The sequence below is a fragment of the Tachyglossus aculeatus genome, chromosome 21, assembly GCF_015852505.1.
Source record: "Tachyglossus aculeatus isolate mTacAcu1 chromosome 21, mTacAcu1.pri, whole genome shotgun sequence".
Lineage (NCBI taxonomy): Eukaryota > Metazoa > Chordata > Mammalia > Monotremata > Tachyglossidae > Tachyglossus > Tachyglossus aculeatus.
The window spans coordinates 59,955,549-59,978,809 of record NC_052086.1 but is presented as its reverse complement, the minus strand read 5'-3'; positions in this window follow the sequence as shown (position 1 = coordinate 59,978,809).

The window sequence follows — 23,261 nt, the reverse complement described above, 5'->3', positions numbered from 1 at the left end:
TCAACCAATCAATCAATCAATCAATCAATCAATCAACAGTGGGCTCACAGTCTAGAATGGACCGCCGGTTGCTAGGGGGCGGGGCGTCGGCGGGGTGGGCCCGCTGTGCGCGACGTTTACATCATCCAACCAATCAATCAATCAATCAACAGTGGGCTCACAGTCTAGAAGGGGGAGACCGACATCATCATCATCAATCGTATTTATTGAGCGCTTGCTATGTGCAGAGCGCTGGACTAAGCGCTTGGGAAGTACAAATTGGCAACATCTAGAGACGGTCCCTACCCAACAGTGGGCTCACAGTCTAAAAGGGGGAGACAGAGTACAAAACCAAACATACTAACAAAATAAAATAAGTAGAATAGATATGGGCAAATAAAATAAAGAGTAATAAATATGTACAATATGTACAATATGTGACCACCTGTCACATATGTGTCACAGTCCACCTGTGGACTGTGAACCCACTGTTGGGTAGGGACTGTCTCTATGTGTCTCTATGTGTCTCTATGTGTTGCCAATTTGTACTTCCCAAGCGCTTAGTACAGTGCTCTGCACATAGTAAGCGCTCAATAAATACGATTGATTGATTGATTGATTGATATATACATATATACAGGTGCTGTGGGGAAGGGAAGGAGGTAAGACGGGGGGATGGAGAGGGGGATGAGGGGGAGAGGAAGGAAGGGGCTCAGTCTGGGAAGGCCTCCTGGAGGAGGTCAGCTCTCAGCAGGGCCTTGAAGGGAGGAAGAGAGCTAGCTTGGCGGATGGGCAGTGGGAGGGCATTCCAGGCAACAAAACATATTAAGAAAATAAAATAGATAGAACAAATATGTACAAATAAAATAGTCATTCATTCAATCGTATTTATTGAGCGCTTACTGTGTGCAGGGCGCTGGACTAAGCGCTTGGGAAGTACAAGTCGGCAACCTAGAGAGACGGTCCCTACGCCACTTCTGATTGGATCGTTGGTTGCTAGGGGGCGGGGCGTCGGCGGGGTGGGCCCGCTGTGCGCGACGTTTACATCAATCAATCAACCAGTCAATCAATCAATCAACAGTGGGCTCACAGTCTAGAAGGGGGGAACAGACAACAAAACATATTAACATAATAATAATAATAATAAGGTTGGCATTTGTTAAGCGCTTACTACGTGCGAAGCACTGTTCTAAGAGCTTGGGGGGATGCAAAGTGATCAGGTTGTCCCACGTGGGGCTCACAGTCAATCAATCAATCAATCAATCAATCGTATTTATTGAGTGCTTACTATGTGCAGAGCACTGTACTAAGCGCTTGGGAAGCACAAATTGGCAACACACAGAGACAGTCCCTACCCAACAGTGGGCTCACAGTCTAAAAGGGGGAGACAGAGAACAGAACCAAACATACCAACAAAATAAAATAAATAGGATAGAAATGTACAAGTAAAATAAATAAATAAATAAGTAAATAGAGTAATAAATATGTACAACCATATATACATATATACAGGTGCTGTGGGGAAGGGAAGGAGGTAAGATGGGGGGATGGAGAGGGGGACGAAGGGGAGAGGAGGGAAGGGGCTCAGTCTGGGAAGGCCTCCTGGAGGAGGTGAGCTCTCAGCAGGGCCTTGAAGGGAGGAAGAGAGCTAGCTTGGCGGATGGGCAGTGGGAGGGCATTCCAGGCAACAAAACATATTAAGAAAATAAAATAGATAGAACAAATATGTACAAATAAAATAGTCATTCATTCAATCGTATTTATTGAGCGCTTACTGTGTGCAGAGCGCTGGACTAAGCGCTTGGGAAGTACAAGTCGGCAACATAGAGAGACGGTCCCTACGCCACTTCTGATTGGATCGTTGGTTGCTAGGGGGCGGGGCGGGCCAGGTGTGCGCGACGTTTACATCAATCAATCAATCAACCAATCAATCAATCAATCAGCAGTGGGCTCACAGTCTATAAGGGGGAGGCAGACAACAAAACATATTAAGAAAATAAAATAAATAGAATAAATATGTACAAATAAAATAGTCATTCATTCATTCAATCGTATTTATTGAGCGCTTACTGTGTGCAGAGCGCGGGACTAAGCGCTTGGGAAGTACAAGTCGGCAAAATAGAGAGACAGTCCCTACGCCACTTCTGATTGGATCGTTGGTTGCTAGGGGGCGGGGCGTCGGCGGGGTGGGCCAGGTGTGCGCGACGTTTACATCAATCAATCAATCAATCAATCAATCAGCAGTGGGCTCACAGTCTAGAAGGGGGGAACAGACAACAAAACATATTAACAAAATAAAATAAATAGAATAAATATGTACAAATAAAATAAAGTCATTCATTCATTCAATCGTATTTATTGAGCGCTTACTGTGTGCAGAGCACTGTACTAAGCGCTTGGGAAGTCCAAGTTGGCAACATATAGAGACGGTCCCTACCCAACAGTGGGCTCACAGTCTAGAAGGGGGAGACAGACAGTAAAACATATTAACAAAATAAAATAAATAGAATAAATACGTACAAATAAAATAAAGAGTCATTCATTCATTCAATCGTATTTATTGAGCGCTTACTGTGTGCAGAGCACTGTACTAAGCGCTTGGGAAGTACAGGTCGGCAACATATAGAGACGGTCCCTACCCAACAGTGGGCTCACAGTCTAGAAGGGGGAGACAGACAGTAAAACATATTAACAAAATAAAATAAATAGAATAAATACGTACAAATAAAATAAAGAGTCATTCATTCATTCAATCGTATTTATTGAGCGCTTACTGTGTGCAGAGCACTGTACTAAGCGCTTGGGAAGTACAGGTCGGCAACATATAGAGACGGTCCCTACCCAACAGTGGGCTCACAGTCTGGGAGGAGACAGAGAACAAAACCAAACATATTAACAAAATAAAATAAATAGAATAGATATGTACAAGTTAAATACATCACTCCTCATCCTCGCCCCCTCCTACCTCACCTCCCTTCTGTCCTTCTCCAGCCCAGCCCGCACCCTCCGCTCCTCCGCCGTTAATCTTCTCACCGTACCTCGTTCTCGCCTGTCCCGCCATCGACCCCCGGCCCACATCATCCCCCGGGCCTGGAATGCCCTCCCTCTGCCCATCCGCCAAGCTAGCTCTCTTCCGCCCTTCAAGGCCCTGCTGAGAGCTCACCTCCTCCAGGAGGCCTTCCCAGACTGAGCCCCCTCCTTCCTCTCCCCCTCCCCCCTCCATATTCCCCCACCTTACCTCCTTCCCCTCCCCACAGCACCTGTATATATGTTTGTACATATTTATTACTCTATTTATTTATTTTACTTGTACATATCTATTCAATTTATTTTATTTTGTTGGTATGTTTGGTTTTGTTCCCTGTCTCCCCCTTTTAGGCTGTGAGCCCACTGTTGGGTAGGGACTGTCCCTATGTGTTGCCAACTTGTACTTCCCAAGCGCTTAGTACAGTGTTTTGCACGCAGTAATCGCTCAATAAATACGATTGATTGATTGATAAATAAATAGAGTAATAAATATGTACAAACATATATACATATATACAGGTGCTGTGGGGAATCAATCAATCAATCGTATTGAGTGCCTACTGTGTGCAGAGCACTGTACTAAGCGCTTGGGAAGTACAAGTTGGCAACATATAGAGACGGTCCCTACCCAACAGTGGGCTCACAGTCTAGAAGGGGGAGACAGAGAACAAAACCAAACATACCAACAAAATAAAATAAATAGAATAGATATGTACAAGTAAAATAAATAAATAAATAAATAGAGTAATAAATATGCACAAACATATATACAGGTGCTGTGGGGAAGGGAAGCAGGTAAGACGGGGGGATGGAGAGGGGGACGAGGGGGGTCATCGGCGACTTCGAGCTGATAAGGGCGGGTGGGGACCAGGAAAGATGGCGGTGAATTACAAGATTTTATTAATAATAAGGATAATAACAATAATAATGATGATGACGGTATTTGTTAAGCACTTACTTATGTTGCCAACTTGTACTTCCCAAGCGCTAAGTACAGTGCTCTGCACACAGTAAGCGCTCAATAAATACGGTTGATTGATTGATTACTTAACTGCACTTAAGAGAAGCAGCGTGACTCAGTGGAAAGAGCACGGGCTTTGGAGTCAGAGGTCAGGGGTTCAAATCCCGCTCCGACAATTGTCAGCTGTGTGACTTTGGGTGAGTCACTTAACTTCTCTGGGCCTCAGTTCCCTCATATGTGAAATGGGGATTAAGACTGTGAGCCCCCCCTGGGGCAACCTGATCACCTTGTAACCTCCCCAGCGCTGAGAACAGTGCTTTGCACATAGTAAGCGCTTAATAAATGCCATTATAATTATTATTAAGACCGGGAATGATTTCAGGAGATTTTTGTTCCATTCTTCTAAATCCAGGCATACAAGCCCTAAATCAAGTGAATAATAATAATAATAATAATAATAATAATAATAATAATGACATTTGTTAAGCGCTTACTATGTGCAAAGCACTGTTCTAAGCGCTGGGGGAGGGATACAAGGTGATCAGGTTGTCCCATGTGGAGCTCACAGTCTTCATCCCAACTTTACAGATGAGGGAACTGGGGCTCAGAGAAGTGAAGTGACTTGCCCAAAATCACACATCTGACAAGCGGCGGAGCTGGAATTAGAACCCACAACCTCTGACTCCCAAGCCTGAGCTCTTTCCACTGAGCCACGCTGCTTCTCCCAACCTTTTATCTATCTGAGGGGGAAGATGATTTGCAATCTTTTCCATCCCCTTCCGATTTAATTTGCATTTAATTGAGCCATATCAATAATGTCCCATTCTATTCAATGCCTTATTATTTTAGGCTTAAAATAAATTTTTGTTTATGAGTTCACAACACTCGTCGCATCAACCCAACATCCACCCTTAACACATTTATTTGATAACAATTAATAATAATAATTATGGTATTTGTTCATTCATTCAATCGTATTTACTGAGTGTTTACTGGGTGCAAAGCACTGTACTAAGCGCTTGGAAAGTACAACTCAGCAACAGAGACAATCATTGCCCACGACGGGCTCATAGTCTAGAAGGGGGGAGATGGACAACAAAACAAGTAAACAGGCATCACGCTTACTACACGCCGAGCACTGTTCTAAGCGCTCTGTGCTTCAGTTACCTCATCTAAAATGGGGATTAAATCCTCCTTCCTCCTAGACTGTGAGCCCCACGTTGGGCGGGGACTGTGTCAAAACTGATTATCTTGTATCTACCCCAGTGCTTAGTAAGGTGATTGGCACATAAACACTTAACAAGTACCATTAAAAAAATTACATCATGCTTCTGTTGTACTTTTCCAAGTACTTAATACAGTGCTTTGCACTGAGAAGGTACTCAATAAATAATGTTGATTGACTGATTGAAGTTGCTCCCACACTCCGAAGAATCTTAAATCACTCCAAGCAAATATCCATCCGCCCTGTTCTTAAAGATTTCACTTGCAAACAAATTGTAGTTTCAAAAGGTCTTTCTAGTGGAAGTTCTTGTTTATGTGTAGCTCATATTTCTGCAGCAATATTATACTTTTTTAATGAGTTTTGTTTAGCCCTTACTATGTGCCAGGCACTGTACTAAGTCCTGGGGTAGATACAAGCTAATTAGATTGGACACAGTCCATGTCCCACATGGGGCTCACAGTCTTAATTCCCATTTTACAGATGAGGTAACTGAAGCACAGAAAAGTTAAGTGACTTGCCCAAGGTCACACAGCAGACAAGTGCCAGTGCTAGGATTAGAGCCAAGGTTCTTTTGACTCCTAGGCTCGTGCTCCATCCACTAGACCATGCTGCTTCTCAATGCTTATACTTTGAATTTGTAGACTGCTTTTACTTTTCAAAAGCACTTTCATCTTTCTTATCTCATATCCTCACAACAGTACTGTGAGGCAGGGAGAGACAGATTTATTACAGATGAGAAGACTGAGGCACAGAGAGATGAAGCGATTCGTCTGAAGTCATTCACGTTGGTGGCAGAGCTGGGATTTAGTTGCAGGTCTTTTGCCCCCCAGTCTCTTGTTATTTCAATCAATTAATCAATCAATAAGATTTAGTGAGCATTTAGAGTGTGCAAAGCACTGTACTAAGGACTTTCTTCTAAGTGATGCTGCTTTCCCTATTTTTCTTTTACCTCTTTATTTATCTCATTATTTTTCCTTACTCAACATTCTCGTATTTCGGTAAAGAAGCCCAGATGTTGGCCCGGTAGAAAGAGCACAGTTCTGGAAATCAGGAGACCTGAATTTGAATCCCAGCTCAGTAAGTAAGGGAACACCTGCCGGGGCTAGGTCAACAGTGGTGAAGATTTCTGACCCCCAAACCGCTAAGGTGTTCAGGTCCAGTGGGAATCTTGAGAGATAGTTGGATAATTTGGGCAGCAAAGACTGCGGTGGCCACCAACGCAACCGTCTGCTGGATTACGGTAGGATGGCACAGGATGAGCACCGTTTGGTGTTCATTTTGGTCATATTCATTCAATCATATTTATTAAGCACTTACTGTGTGCAGAGCACTGTACTAAGCACTTGGGACGTACAAATGGGCAACATATAGAGACGGTCCCAACCCAACAACGGGCTCACGGTCCTGTATGTGAAAAAATATTTGCCAGCAATTTGCTGTGCATGGCACCCCTGCTCTCCAACTTTCTTGTTGCATCTGTCCCCTAGGTTGTAAGCTAGCCCTCCAGACTGTAAGCCCATTGTAGGCAGGGAATATATCTGTTTATTGTTATATTGTACTCTCCCAAGTGTTTAGTACAGTTCTTTGCACACAGTCAGTGCTCAGTAAATACGGGTGACAGACTAATGGGAATAGGATTGGCAGGGATGAGAATGGGCAAGTGGCACTGAGAAAACTATTACCACTGTAATGAATTCTGAAGACTCAGGACTGAGCTACGTCCATTGTTCTTAGGGAGAGACTATCAATATCAGCCCTTACAAGTTACATGTCACATGTCCCCTCTAGATGGTAAGACCCCACTAAACTGTAAGGTCCCCTCTAGATTGTAAACTCCTTCTGGTCAGGGAACATAGCTACCAACTGTTGTATTGTACTCGCCCAAGCACTTAGTACAGAGCTTTTCATATAATAGGTGCTCAATAAATACCATTGATTGATTGACATCACTTAACATTCAGATATTTAAACTAATGCTTTAAAAATGTGGTTTTAAAACTAATGCCTAAAGTCCCCTGCTAGATTGTAAATTCCTTGAAGTCTGGGTTGTGCCTACTATCTAATAATAATCATAATAGTATCTGTTAAGCGCTTACTATGTGCCAAGCACTGTTCAAAGCACTGGGGTAGATAGAAGGTAATCAGGTTGCCCCACATGGAGCTCACAGTCTTAACCCCCATTTTACAGATGAGGTAACTGAGGCACAGTGATTTGCCCAAAGTCACATAGCTGATGAGTGGCAGAGCCGGAATTAGAACCCATGACCTCTGACTCCAAAGCCCGTGCTCTTTCCGCAAAGCCACGCTACTTCTCTACATCAATCAGTCCTTTGTATTTAATGAGCACTTACTATGGGCAGAGCACTGTACTAAGTGCCTGGGAGAGTTCAATACAATGGAGTTGGTAGACATACTCCTTGCCCGCAATGAACAGAAGGGGAGACAGACATTAATATAAATAAATGAATTATCTATATATAAATAAGTTCTGTGGGGCTGTGGGAGGGTGAATACCAAGTGCCCAAAGGGTACAGATCCAAGTGCATAGGTGATGCAGAAGAGAGAGGAAGTTGGGGAAAGAGGCCTTAATTGGGTCAGGCTTCTTGGAGAAGATGTGACCTTAAGGTTTAGGATTAGGAGAGTCATGTGTGAGACTGAGTTAGCAGTTAGTTTGGAAGGAGCCAAAAGAGTGAACAAAAAGAGCTGGTTGGGATGCATTCCGCAGTATAATTGGCTCTGGTATTGTCATTTCTTTTACATTTGGAAGTGGTTTTCAAATGTTATCTGCCTCCTACTCCTATTTCCTCCCCAGTCATGATCCCCATCCTGGTTTTCTCCCTGGCTACCTCACTCCTGTCCCATCCCCTATTATTACTGGGTGTAACCAGCCAGGATGCTCATTCTGCTGGGGGGAAGCTGAGTGCTCTGCGGCCTGAAGGGTGCACTGACTCTGGCTTCACATTCCAGGCCAGGGTGGGAATGATCACTGAGGCATTATGGCTGGTTGCTCCAAGTCCTGGAGTTTTGGAGGAGAATTTTTCAGGGCAGGGAAGAATGGGGCCTTTTAGGGTTCAGAATTCCAGAAAGCTCTCAGGAATGCCCAGGACTTTAAACCCACCACTGTTCCACTCCCAAACACTCACTTTGGGAGTGGGAAGAGGATAAGAAATTTTCTTAGGAGTTACTTCCAGCTTATCCCCCTACTCCTTGATCAAGACAAGGGAAGGAGAGAGATTACCTTCTCCACTCGAAGCTTCCTGGAGCCAAAGGAATTGACTCAGCCTAGAAGACTCCCATTCACCCACCTTTCTGGATCTCCTTCCCCCTTAAAATCTGTCAGGCCACACAACTCTCCCCATCATCAAATCCCTTTTAAAATTACACCTCTCCCAGGGGGCCTTTTCTGATTACTTTTCCTTTCACTAGGGCATATCACCCCAACACCCACCTCAACATTTCTGTGACAACTACATTCTTTTTTTTTAATGGTATTTGTTAAGCTCTAACTATGCGTCAAGCACCGTTCTACATGCTGGGATAGATTCAAGTTAATCAGGACAGACACAGTCCCTGTTCCACATGGGGCTCACAGTCAATCAATTAATCAAGGGCATTTATTGAGCATTTACTGTGTGTGGTCTAAGTAAGAGGGAGGACAGGTATTGAATCCCTATTTTGCAGCTGAGGAAACTGAGGCATACAAAAGTTAAGTGACCTGTCCAAGGTCACACAACAGACAAGTGGTGAAGCCAGGTTTACAACCCAGGTCCTCCAACTCCCAAGTCCTTTTTCACAAGGCGACACTGCTTCCCTGCTTCTTATACCCACACACTTCCTTACATATCGATTTATATATCCTACTATCGAAGCACATACTCATCGATAAATGAGAAAGGGATCAGGTCTTCTAACTATTGTATTATAGAACTTATCTGTAGAATCTGCACTTTCCTTTCCATCCAAACTGCTACCACACTGATCTAAGCACTTATCATAGCCTGCCTCGACAACTGCATCAGCCTCCTTGCTGACCTCCCTGTTTCCAGTCTCTCCCCACTCCAGTCCATACTCCACTCTTACCCAGATCATTTTTCTAAAAAAGTTCTGTGCACATCTCCCCACTTCTCAAAAGCCTCCCATGGTTGCCTATCCATCTCCACACCAAACATAAACTCCTCACCCTCAGCACTCAATCAATATTATCCTATTCTTTATCTTATCTTTAGTATCTCCTGGCCTATGTTTTATCCTAGGCCCACTCTAAATCAGGTGCCTGGGATGCTCTCCCACTCCAGGTACACCAGACCACCGCACTTTCCACCTTAAAAGCCTTATTAAAGTCACATCTCCTCCAAACGGACTTCCCTGATTAAACACCCCTTTTCCCCAACTCCCTCTCCCTTCTGAGTCATCTATGCACTTTGGGCATTTGGTATTCACCCCACCCTCAGCCTCACATTTTCTACACATATCTATATATTATATATTTATATTAATATCTGTCTCCCCTTATAGGCTGTAAGGTCTCTCTGGGCAGGGAACGTATCTACCAACTCTGTTATACTGTACTGTCCCAAGCACTTTGTACAGTGCTCTGCACACAGTGAGTGCTCAATAAATACCATTGATTTATTAGAGGGGAAAGTTGGGAGAGGGTAAAATTTGCCAGCTCTTCTAATATAATAATAATAATGGCATTTGTTAAGCGCTTACTATGTGCCTAGCACTGTTCTAAGCGCTGAGGTAGATGCAGAGTTGTCCCTCATGGGGCTTACAGTCTTAATCCCCATTTTACAGATGAAGTAACTGAGGCACAGAGAAGTCAAGTGACTTGTCCAAAGTCCCACGACTGTAATATCATTAATCATTACCTATGCTCTGCCCGCAGTAAGTGCTCCATCAATACCATTGTTTAATTGATCCAATTATTGATAAATGCTGGTATTCCCATTTTTATTGCCAATACACCAAACGCCAGAACAGCATATGTCCAATAATCAAAGGCACTTACCGGAGTCTAAGAGCCTTCTAACCCAAACCTAATCCAGTTTATAAACTTCTTTTATGCATGGCACAATCAAACAGAAATAACTGATGTTAACACAGTAGGCTCCAAGGGAAGATAAGCGTCGGCAGCGCTTTCCTCTTCAGGCGCCAGAGTAACATGAAATATTTAACTCTAGCCAGAGGCACTAAGCATTTACTGGGTTTAACATCTAGTAACCAGCCAAATTGATCAAAATAAGCTGCTATCATCACATTGCATTTTCATTTGCAGTAAAATATGAATTTAATCAACAAGCCCTGCTTAGGGAAAATAAAACTCACAGGCTCCAGTAAGCTTCATAAACCTAGAATGAACCCAGACAGGATGAAAATTCTAACAAAGGAGCAGCAGCCGCCACCGAGGAACAGTCGCTGCTACAATTCATTAGCCTGGACGGAACCAGGCCTGGGTTAGTGTCCGTATGGAAATCTTTGCTCATTTCCACGCACTAAAGAGAAGAGTTGAAGGAGCATTCCCTGGTGGAAAGCACATGGGCCTGGGAGACAGAGGACCCTGGGTTCTAATCCCAGCTCTGCCACTTACCTGCTGTGTGGCCTTGGGCTAATCACTTAACTTCTCTGTGCCTCACTGTCCTCATCTGTGAAATGGTGATTCAATACCCTGTTTTCCCTCCCTCTGTGAGCGCCACATGAGACGGGGACAGTGTCTGATCTCATTATTCAATATCTACCCCAACCATTAGTACAGTTTTTGGCACATAGTGGGTGCTTAACAAATCCCATTAGTATTATTAATAGGATCATCTAGATTATAATTAATTATTATCAATAGAAGTGATCCAATTCTCCTGACCCTGCTTGGGTTGCCTCCCCTGGAAGCCCACGAGTTGAGCCGGCTGTGCCTCAGATGCATAGCTGTGACATTTCCCCCATGCACAGCCCCTGCCTCCCTCTCACTAACCTGATTTCAGAAAGCATGCGCACAGGTGAGGCTCTGGTTAAAGAACACTCACACTGCATCCTCATCTATGGTGCTATTTGTCTGGTCTTTTGCTGGGCAGAAGCAGCACAGCGTAGTGGATAGAGTGTGGGCCTGAGAGTTAGAAGGTCATGCGTTCTAATCCCGTCTCCGCCATTTGTCTGCTGCGTGACCTTGGGTAAGTCACTTCCCTTCTCTGTGCCTCAGTTATCTCATCTGTACACTGGGGATTGAGACTGTGAGCCCCACGTGGGACAGGGACTGTGTCCAACCTGATCGGCTCGTATTCACCCCAGCGCTTAGAACAGTGCCTGGCACATAGTAAGTTCTTAACAAACACCATTATTATTATTAGTAGTATTTTTTTTCAGTTGGTCTCTCCCTTTCCCCTTACTTACAGGACACCCGACAGTTTTGTGTCCACTAAGTCCATTTCTAATGCCTAACCTCCCTCCATCCTGGCTCCTGATATGGAATTCCATGGCCCATGTTCAGAAGGTACTGGGAAGAAGACCTCAAAGCGCTGAAGCAGGTGGTGGGAGGGGTCAGGGGTCACCCAGAGGAAACGGTTTAGGTCTGGAGAGATTCAACATGCTCCCACAAAATGGCACATATGGCATCATTATCTTGCACTGTGTGTAGAGAAGCAGCATGGTTTCTTGGAAAGAGCTCGGGCTTGGGAGTCAGAGGTCATGGCTTCTAATCCCTGCTCTGCCACTTGTCAGCTGTGTGACTTTGGGCAAGTCATTTAACTTCTCTAAGCCTCAGTTACCTCATCTGTAAAATGGGGATTAAAACTGTGATCCCCACATGGGACAACCTGATCACCTTGTATCCCCCCACCCAGTGCTTAGAACAGTGCTTCACACATAGTGAGCGCATAACAGTGCCATCATCATTATTATTATCATTATGTCTGGAGTAATGCCTGTGATGCCACGTGTGTCTGTCCAGTATCTGTGACATGCTGCTAGCCCTCCAGAGAAGACCGCATACTAAATGAGCATCTTGTAACTACACAAAATTGTAGCTGGGCTGAACAAAAAATAACATTCTCTATTAGCTTTTAAATGATTTCATCATTTTTAACGTGTTTAATTTGATTAAGATCCTTGCCTTCCGGGAGCACTGTACTGATGTACAAGCTTCTTAAAGGGAATCTGACAAGAGCAGTTCAGCAGATTAGCATGAGCTTTTAAGCCCAGAGCTCGAAAGAAATTAGGCCTCAACCAACCCAGTTCATGGTCAAGGAAGGATTTTAATAAAAATGGGAAACCTGGTGCTGTCACTTCACAATCTCAGGTTACTGCAGGTCACTGTATCATTCTGTCTCGTGACAATGAGACCTATATAGGAAGGAAGGCATGGGGAAGATTTGGTGGGCTTATGTTTGGTGGGCTTGAATCCAACTGTAAAACTGGGCTAGGTATAAAACCAAACTGACCAGCCTCAGTAAACAAAAAGCAATAGCACAATCGAGGATATTAGGTAGGAGTCACAGAAAGGCAAGTCTGATATCTTTTTGGTGGAAAAAAGCAAAGGGAATAAGAAAGCTGCACATTTTAAAATGATAATTACAGCCCCAGTTAAATTTAAAAAATTCCAAGTGTTAGTAGAGATTCAGGTTTCTAAGGCTTTGGCCTGAGGATTAACCTTATAACCCATTTATTTTTTCCACATGTTTGGCAGAATGATTCTGGCTCTTTTGCCTTTGGGGCAGGTGCTTTATTCTGCCTGAGATATGGGGAGTTCCGTGGGGAATTTCTAAGTCAGCTTACTCCTCAGACACAGAATAATCCTGCACATATGAGAACCCCCACACTGCAGACCCATTTCAGGCACTGGGCACGTCCCTCCAACGGACCTAGAACTGGCCACTGATACATCGGTTTTGGATTGATTGTGTGCTTGCCAGGTACCCTAGATGTGCTGGATACCGTACATGACAATCAAATGACCCAATTTCTGCCCACTACCCATATGCATTTTAAAGCAAGCAATGAGCTGCTTGGATGGGATGCTGGAGGACACTAAGGAAAATGAAATAAAATCTGGAATCCTCAGTTCTGGTGAGGTTTGAAGCATGCCCAGCGACTGAGGGAGATGAGTGGCAAGTGACAGGATTTTAGGAGAAGTCTTTGGTACTCAAGACTGTGCCACATAATTGATTTTTCTTTCCCTGATTTGGGGAAAACTGCACAATCATTCCCTGACATCTGCATGTATGGTGACTCCTTTTTTGAAGCTCTGCAAGTTTAGGCTAGAGAGAAGGCAGAACAGGCGCTCCCTGTCCTACACTGAGCCCTGTCCAGGAAAATGCTCCCAGATTTTTTTTTTTGATGGCATTTAGTAAGCGCTTACTATGTACAAAGCACTGTTCTAAGCACAGGGGAGGTTAAAAGGTGATCAGGTTGTCCCACGGGGGGCTCACAGTCTTAATCCCCATTTTACAGATGAGGTAACTGAGGCACAGAGAATTTAAGTGACTTGCCCAAAGCTGACAGTGGTCGGAGTCGGGATGTGAACCCACGACCTCTGACTCCCAAGCCCGTGCTCTTTCCACTGAGCCATGCTGCTTCTCTGCATGCTGCTTCCCACTTCTTTGGAGTGGGAAGGTTTCCTGGGGTAGGGGTGGGTCGCTTGCTACCTTCTGACGCTTGGCATTTAAGAATTCTTATCAAGTCCTGGAAGAAATAGCCTTGGGGGGCATTTTGGGAGAGTTTACTTGCTCAGACACACCCCTCTGCTCAACTGCTGCGTTCACTTTCTATCTCCCAGAGATCATCTCCGAGCACTAACAACAATGACCTTACTCTAGAAACGGACACTACAGAGGTTCCAGTTACTATATTCAAATTTGGGGCCACTAGGTGTCACTTATGCTACACAGAGAAAGGCGTCCAAGAAGCTCCTGGAAAAGGATAGTGAGGAAAAAGCAAACCCACAGGCTGCAAATACAAGGCTACCCGGCATGTGGATTTGTCTCTTTGGAGAAATGACCATCAGACCGGTTGATAAGTTCTTTCTCAGCAACTCCAGTGTGCTTGATTTCAGGAAAGACAATCCCCTGGCTGGACAGGAGTCTTATTTTTTTTCCTGGTATCTGTTAAGTGCTTACTATTTGCCAGGCACTATACTAAGTGCTGGGGTAGACACAAGCTAATCAGATTGACACAGTCCATGTCCCACATGGGGCTCATATTCTTAATCCCCGTTTTGCAGATGAGGTGACGGAAGCACAGAGAAGTGAAGTGATTTGCCCAAGATTACACAACAGTCAAGTGGTAGAGCCGGGGTTAGATCCCAGGTCCTTCTGACTCCAAGGCCTCTAATCTATCCACTATGAAATGCTGCTTTTTCAATCTTGGGTCAAATTCCCCAGTCCATACGATCTGCAGGTTCACACCTATCTCCAAGCTGAGGGTTCTTCAGCACAGTTTCAGGTTATCCATTATTTATTTATTTATTTTACTTGTTCATATCTATTCTATTTATTTTATTTTGTTAGTATGTTTGGTTTTGTTCTCTGTCTCCCCCTTTTAGACTGTGAGCCCACTGTTCGGTAGGGACTGTCTCTATATGTTGCCAACTTGTACTTCCCAAGCGCTTAGTACAGTGCTCTGCACACAGTAAGCGCTCAATAAATACGATTGATTGATTGATTGATCAGTCATCCACTCTGTCCATCTGTCTGCTTGTCATTCTCAGGCTAGTGGAGGAGAAAACACCATTGCTAACCACCAGCTCACCCACCTGCCAGCCTCATTCCAGTGCAGAGTGAAGGTCGGCTCAACACAATTCCTGCCAGTTCCTCCATCTGCATCAGCTACAGTTGTCAGCCTCTTGTCAGCCAAGGGGAAGCAGCATTGCCTAGTGGGTAGAGCACGGGCCTGGAAATCAGAAGGACCTGGATTCCAATCCTGGTTCCATCACTTGTCTGCTATGTGACCTTGGGCAAGTCACTTCACTTCTCTATGCCTCAGTTCCCTCATCTGTCTAATGGGGATTAATACTGTGAGCTTCATGTTTGCCATGGACTGTGTCCAACCTGATTATCTTGTATCTACCCCAGCACTTAGTTCAGTACCTGACACAGAGTAGGCGCTTAACAAAACATAGAGTAAGTGCTTAACAAATACCATTGACAAAAACAACAAGGGGAAGCAGTCATGAGCAGGCCTTTCCTCAGAAGCTGTCCCAATAAAACCAGAACCCTCTATCCAGGATGTTCTCTTACTCCTCCTTGGTTCTGATTTTATCACGGTCACTTCACTCCTCCCTGCAAATCACTTCACTTCTCTGGGCCTCTGTTACTTCATCCAAACAATTGGGGATTAAGAGTGTGAGTCGGGGCCTCAGTTACCTCATCTGTAAAAAATGGGGATTAAGAGGGTGAGCCCAATGCGGGACGGGAACTCCGTCCACCCCGTTTAGCTCACTTAATTTCTCTGGACCTCAGAGACCTCATCCGTAAATAAGTGGAAAGAGCCTGGGCTTTGGAGTCAGAGGTCATGGGTTCAAATCCCGACTCTGCCAACTGTCAGCTGTGTGACTTTGGGCAAGTCACTTAACTTCTCTGTGCCTCAGTTACCTCATCTGTAAAATGGGGATTAAGACTGTGAGCCCTCCATGGGACAACCTGATCACCTTGTAACCTCCCCAGCACTTAGAACAGTGCTTGGCACACAGTAAGAGCTTAATAAATTTCATCATCATCCTCATCATCACCTTGTCCAAAAAGCCAACTACCAAAGCATCCTCCAGCCTGGAGGTCTCTCGGCCTCAAGAAAGAATGAGTGGAACAGGCTTAAAGTGCGGCATAAAAGATTTACTTTTGATAGAAAGTAGAATTTCCTGGCAGTGAGTGGTATTAGATATCAGCCTGGGTAACCAGAGGATCACCTCCAAAAGTCTTTTAAAACAGAAATATTTCCTTTTTCCTGTGAGAGTTTAGAGTGGCTCTTTATAAAAAGTTGTGGACTAGACGACTCTCAAGATCATCTGTCACTTCTATTCCCTTAGAATCCATGACTCTGAAATGCAAAGTTACCATTAAGCATAAGCTCCTTATGGGCAGAGAATGCATCTACCAACTCTGTTGTATAAATCTTCCAAGAGCTTATTACAGTGTTCTGCAAACAGTAAGCGCTCAATAAATACCACTGACGGATGGGCAGTCCTCTAGACTGCAAACTCATGGGGGACAGAGTCTACCAACTCTGTAATATTGTGTTCTCCCAAGTGTGTGTACAGTGCTCTGCACATACTAGATGCTTAATAAATACAATTGATTTGCTTATGGGCAGGCATCAAAATTTGTGGCCTGTTGAACTTTCCTAAATGCAGAATGCACTGCACTCAGTAGATGCTTGATAAAAACTATTCCTATTACTACTGATGCAAGCTCATTCCTCCTTCCCCACTCTTCCCAACACTGTGCCTGGGGCATACCCAGAATGGAGAGGCCCATGGAAGCTCCAGACTGAACACTGGGACCCTGTGAGCTCATTATGGGCAGGGAAAGTGCCTGCTAATTCTGTTGTATTCTACTCTCCCAAGTGCTTAGAATAGTGCTCTACATGTATTAAGCACTCGATAAATACCCCTGATTGATTGATTGATCAATCCTGTTTGCCCCAAGAGGTCGGGAAATTGTCACAGCTGCTGTTTCCTGTTTAGGCTGCTGTGGTCTGGGGCCGCTTTGCTTGGTTGGGACCACATTATTCCCTCTGTTTTGGGTTCTCCAGATTTTCTTCATCGGTCAGTCAAACAGTGATATTTTTTGAATGTCTCATCTGGGGTGACCCAACAGCTCCAAGTCTGCTCTCTCCTGGGACATGATTGTGCAAATTCCACCCTGATGCTAGGAAGACCTGGGCCCAAGACTCAAACCCTCAAACCAAGAGAGCAGGGGTGAGCTGCATCAACTCCAGTGCTTAGTACAGTGCCTAACACATAGTAAGTGCTCAAGAAATACCACTATCATTATTATTATTATTATAATACAAGGCAATTGGGTTGGACACAGTCCCTGTCCCACATGGGGCTCACCCCTTAGGTTTCAAGGGTCCTTGAAGGTGGCCTGGCCCAGAGCAGACTCTGAAATAATAATAATGATTGTGGTATTTGTTAAGCACTTACTCCGTGCCAGGCACAATACTAAGTGCTTGAGGAAGCAGCATGGCCTAGTGGATAAAGCACAAGGCTGGGAGTCAGAAGGATCTGGGTTCTAATTCTGGATCCACCATTTAATAATAATAATAATTACCACGGCATTTATTAAGCGCTTACTATGTGCAAAGCACATTTGTCTGGTGTGTGACCTTAGGCAAGACACTTCACTTCTCTGTGCCCTGGTTACCTCAATTGTAAAATGGGGATTAAGAGTGTGAGCCCCATGTAGGACAGGGACTGTGTCCAATGCAATTGGCTTGCATCAACTCCAGTGCTTAGTACAGTTTCTAGCACATAGTAAGTTCTTAAGAAATACCACTATTATTATTATTATACAAGACAATTTGATTGGACACAGTCCCTGTCCCACATGGGGCTCACACTCTTAATCCCCATTTTACAAATGAGGTAACCTGAGAAACAGAGAAGTGCAGTGACTTGCCCAAGGTCACACAAGAGACAAGTAGCCCAGCAGGATTAGAACTCAGATAATAATAATAATAATAATAATAATAATAATAGCATTTATTAAGCACTTACTATGTGCAAAGCACTGTTCTAAGCACTGGGGAAGATACAGGGTGATCAGGTTGTCCCTCGTGGAGCTCACAGTCTTCATCTGCATTTTACAGATGAGGTAACTGAGGCACAGAGAAGTCAAGTGACTTGCCCAAAGTCACACAGCTGACAAGTGGCAGAGCCAAGATTTGAACCCATGACCTCTGACTCCCAAGGTGATGCTCTATCCATTAGGCCATGCTGCTTCTCTAAGCATCAAACTCTCCCCCTGGCTAGAATATGATATCTGGCCCACTCTAAGCTGAATTCCGGGACCGGGGCAGCTGGGTTCAGTCATGACTGGAAAGTGGGATGGGTCTTACTTCTGCCATGGAGTCGGAGAAGGAAGAGTGTACTACCACACATACACAGAACTTTTGCATATAATAATTTTGGTATTTGTTAAGCGCTTATTATGTGCCAAGCACTGTTCTAAGTGCTGGGGGAGATACAAGGTAATTGGGTTGTCCCACGTGGGGCTCACAGTCTTAATCCCCATTTTCCAGATGAGGTAACTGAGGCCTACAGAAGTTTAGTGACTTACCCAAAGCCACACAGCTGATAAGTGGCAGAACCGGGATTAGAACCCACGACCTCTGACTCCCAAGCCCGTGCTCTTTCCACTGAGCCACGCTGCTTCCCTGCCTAATAATAATTATGCACAGTTTCCTCAGTCCTTGAAGTTGCTGGTGCTGACCGTGACAGCCCAGTAGCTCTTTTGGAATAAGTGGCCGGTTTCCACTAGCCCAGGTACAGAAGATTTCCATTGCAACTCACTTCTTCCCTCCCTCCCTTGCTTTGCCTGAGGGGGCTCTTGAGCTACAGGAAACTCCCAACAACTCTCAAATGAATAACTTCCTGAAGTGTGGGCCAAATTAAGCCATGGGGAGTCTCTCTATTGCCTCAGAACAAGAAGGCTGTGTAAGTGCAAAGCAATGTTATTATGATCATTAATTCTCCCTAATGCCAATGCACCAGACCCTTTCGTTCTGACTCCTCCAGCTGGCCTGAAGGATTCCAGTCCAATTGAACAAAGAGAAACAGCCTGGTCCTGAGGAAAGAGGCCTGGGAGACAGGGGACTTGGGTTCTAATCCCAGCTCTGCCACTTGCCTGCTGTGTGACCTTGGGCAAGTGGATTAACTTCTCTGTGACTCAGTTTTCTCTTTGGAAAAATGGGGATTAAATGCCCGTTCTCCCTCCTACTTAGACTGTGAGCCCCATGTAGGAAAAGGACTGAATCTAACCTGATTATCTTGTATCTATCCCAGTGCTTAGTACAGTGCTTGACACGTAGTAAGTGTTTAACAAATACCCCAATGATTATTATTATTGTTATTCCAGGTGTAATGGCTTCAGTCCACACAATTTCCCAGCAAAACTCAAAAACAGACAAATGAACTAAGAGCGCTGTCCACTCTCCATGCTTCAAATGATAATAATAATAATGTTGGTATTTGTTAAGCTCTTACTATGTGCCAAGCACTGTTCTAAGCGCTGGCACTGTTCTAAGTGCTGCATTCTCGGAGTGAAGGATCTCAGGCAGGGATGATCCTGGGCTGGGTTGGATAGGGACTCCTCTCAGCAGCTCCCACCTAGGACCGGCCCACTTAGACTGCATATTTGGACAGTTTGGCCACAGGTCCCAAAACCTAAACTGTCATTGCGCCATTAGGACTGGGGCTAAATGACTCTGTTTTGAGTCATTCCATTCCACTGCTCCTCTCCCTGTCACATTCCGACTCTCTCAAGTCCAGGCGCATCAACATACTCACGCACATACTGACAAATGAAATGAATAAGACCGAGCATCTCTTACAGTCCCCTCAGCGTGCTCTTTTAAGGGCTGGATGCAGCACTGGGACTACCCATTCCTGCCCCAGTACGAGACCTGAGTCCCACACCTGATCCTGAGATTCTACCTCTCCCTTTCCCCTTTCTCTCCCTTCCTCTCTGTCACCTTCTCCTCCTTCTCTCACCCTTTTGGGTCCTCACCTGCAAGCATTCATGGTAGCAGCCTGAGGAACACTGGACATATAATAAAGATAATAATAACGACAGTATTTATTAAGCACTTACTATGAGCTGAATATTGTGCTAAATATTGGAAAAGATTCGAGATGATCAGATCAGGCACGGTCCCTATCTCACACAGGGCTCACAAGTCTAAGAGGGAGGAAAAAAGTTTATTTGTCCCCATTTTAATCAATCAATGGTATTTATCGAAAGCTTACTATGTTCAGAGCACTGTATGAAGCCCTTGAGACAGTACAATGCAACATAATTGGCTAAGTTCCCTGTCCACAATGAGCTTACAGTCTACAGGACCTGAGGCACAGAATAGTTACATATCTTGCACAAAGTCACCCAGCAGGAAAGTGGACCAGCTGGAATTGGAATTCAGGCCTCTGAACTCCCAGTTCTATGCTCTTTCCCCTAGTCTGGGCTGCAGCTGATCATCCCAGAGAGGACTAGGGTTCAGGAGGGCCCAGGCCCGTATGGCCCAGATCCCCTTTTTTCCGCAATTAATAATAAAAATAATAGTATTTGTTAAGCATTTATTATGTGCCAACCACTATTCCAAACACTGGGGTAGGAATGAGTTAATCAGGTTGGTCACAGCCCATGTTCCATGATCATTCTGTCAAGTGCTTAGTATAGTGCTCTGCACACAGTGCTCTACACACAGTAAGCACTCAATAAATACGATTGACTTACTTAGCATTATGGTTTTTCTTAGTACAAACCGAGGAAGAAGAGCGCAACATGAAACTTGGTGGTCCTTGCCTGTCAGAGATTTCCCAGACTGGAAGGCAGCTCTACTTGTGCAGTGGACAAACACATATCTTTTCCCAATCAATTAATCAATTGATCAATCAATACCTTTTTTGGAGCACTTCCAAGCATTCCAAGCATTTTAGAGAAAATAACAGAATTAGTAGACATAATCAATCGATCGACCAATCAACCAAAGGTATTTATTGAGCGCTTATTTTGCACAGAGCACAGTACTAAGCACTGGGGAAGGTACAATACAGCAGAGTTGGCAGACATGATCCTTGCTATCAGGAAGCTCCTAATCTAGAGAAGCAGCGTGGCCTAGGGATTATAGCACAGGCCTGGGAGTGAGAAAGACCTGGGTAATAATAATAATAATAATAATAATAATAGCATTTGTTAAGTGTTTACTATGTGCAAAGCACTGTTCTAAGCACTGGGGGGATACAAGGTGATCAGGTTGTCCCACGTGGGGCTCACAGTCTTAATCCCCGTTTTACAGATGAGGGAACTGAGGCTCAGAGAAGTTAAGTGACTTGCCCAAGGTCACACAGCAGACATGTGGCAGAGCCGGGATTCGAACCCATGACCTCTGACTCCAAAGCCCGGGCTCTTTCCACTGAGCCACGCTGCTTCTAATTCAGGCTCCACCACTTGCCTGCTATTGTGACCTGGGCAACTCACTCAACAACTTCCCTGTGTCTCAGTTACCTCATCTGTAAAATAGGGATTAAGACTGTGAGCCCCATGCAGGACAGGGACTGTTGTCCGCCCTGCAGCTGGGGAGCGAAAAGAACCCTGGAAATCCAGGGGATATCTCAGCCACCCAAACTCTGCTTTTCTGACACTCTCTCTGGACTCCCTGTTGGGTGGTTGAAAGTGCAGGGAAGGGAGACCTCATGGGTCTGAGGGAGTGAGGGAGACACTGCCCACCAGGAATGCCTCTCCCCCAAACCCAGCTCCATCCAGAGCCCAGGACTGGATACTGACTCCAAAGCACCAATGTAGCCACCAGCGTGCTAACATGACTCCCCCTCACAGGAAAGTCCCGCATGAAACAGGGCAGAGGGATGGTCACACACCAGCTTTTCCAGACCAGACATTTGCTTCTAGATTCTGGTGCAAGACCCGGACCTGGAGTGAATCCTAGGGGGGCACATCGAGGAGGGCACAGTAAACAGTACCTAGATGGCCTGGAGGCTGAGCAAGTAAAAAGTAATGAATCAATTCAACATCTCTGGGAAGCTGTAACCTGGGATCACTCCCTGTGGGGAATAATGTCACAGAAGCCACATGGCCTAGTGGATAAAGCATGGGCCTGGGAATCAGAAGGACCTGAATTCTAATCCAAGATCTGCCACTTGTCTGCTGTGTGACCTTAAGTAAGTTGCCTCATTTCTCTGGGCTTCAGTTACCTCATCTGTAAAGTGGGAATTAAGACTGTGAAGCCCCACGTGGAACAGGGACCGTGTCCAACCTGATTGCTTTGTATCCGCCCCAGCATTTAGAACAGTGCCTGGCACAAAGCAAGCTCTTAAACAAATCCTACACATAAAAAAGGAGGGGTCCAATGCCTCACACTAGCCTCTCTTTGTCAGAGGTAATTGGAGAGAAGACTGTGGCAGGAGAGAATCAGAACCAGGGTTCACTGCGACAATGGCTGCTGAAGCTGCAGCCGCCCTCGCTGGTCTCAGAAAGGTTGAAGTGGAACCACTTCCTGACTACTTTGGTCAGGGATATAATAATAATAATAATGATGGCATTTATTAAGTGCTTACCATATGCAAAGCACTGCTCTAATTGCTGGGATGTAGGAAGCAGTGTGACTTAGTGGACAGAGCACAGGCCTGGATGTCAGAAGGACCTGGGTTTTAATTCTGGCCCCACTACTTGTCTGCTATGTTACCTGGGAAAACTCACTTCACTTCTCTGTGCCTTAGTTTCCGCATCTGTAAAATGGAGATTAAGGCTGTAAACCCCATGTGGGACAGGGACTGTGTCCAACCTGACAACCTTGTATTTATCCCAGCAATTAGTATAGTGCCTGGTACATAATAAGTGCTTAACAAATACCATTAAAAAATTGATCACTGCTACTAATTAGGCACTTATTCAAGGCAGAGCACTGTACGAAGCAGTTGGGAGAGCATAATAGAGTTACTAGATATGCTGTTTGCCCTCAAGGAGCTTGCGATCTTGGCTTTTGCTTAAGACACTGTGTGTGGAGAGTCCTGATAGGGTATCAATCAATCAATCAATCAATTGTACTTTTTTATGGTATTCACTGAGCACTTACTATATGCCAGACACTGTGCTAAGCACTGGAGTATATATAAGGTAATCAGGTTGAACACAGTCCCTGTCCTACATGGGGCTCACACTCTTACTCCTCATTTTGCAGATGAGGTAACTGAGGCATAAAGAAGTGAAATAACTTGCCCAAGGTCACACAACAGATAAATGGCGGAGTCAGGAATAGAACCCAGGTCCTCCTGACTTACACTGGCCACTAGGCAATGCTGCTTCTTGAGCACTCACTATGAGCAGAGCACTGTACTAAGTGCTTGGGAGAGCA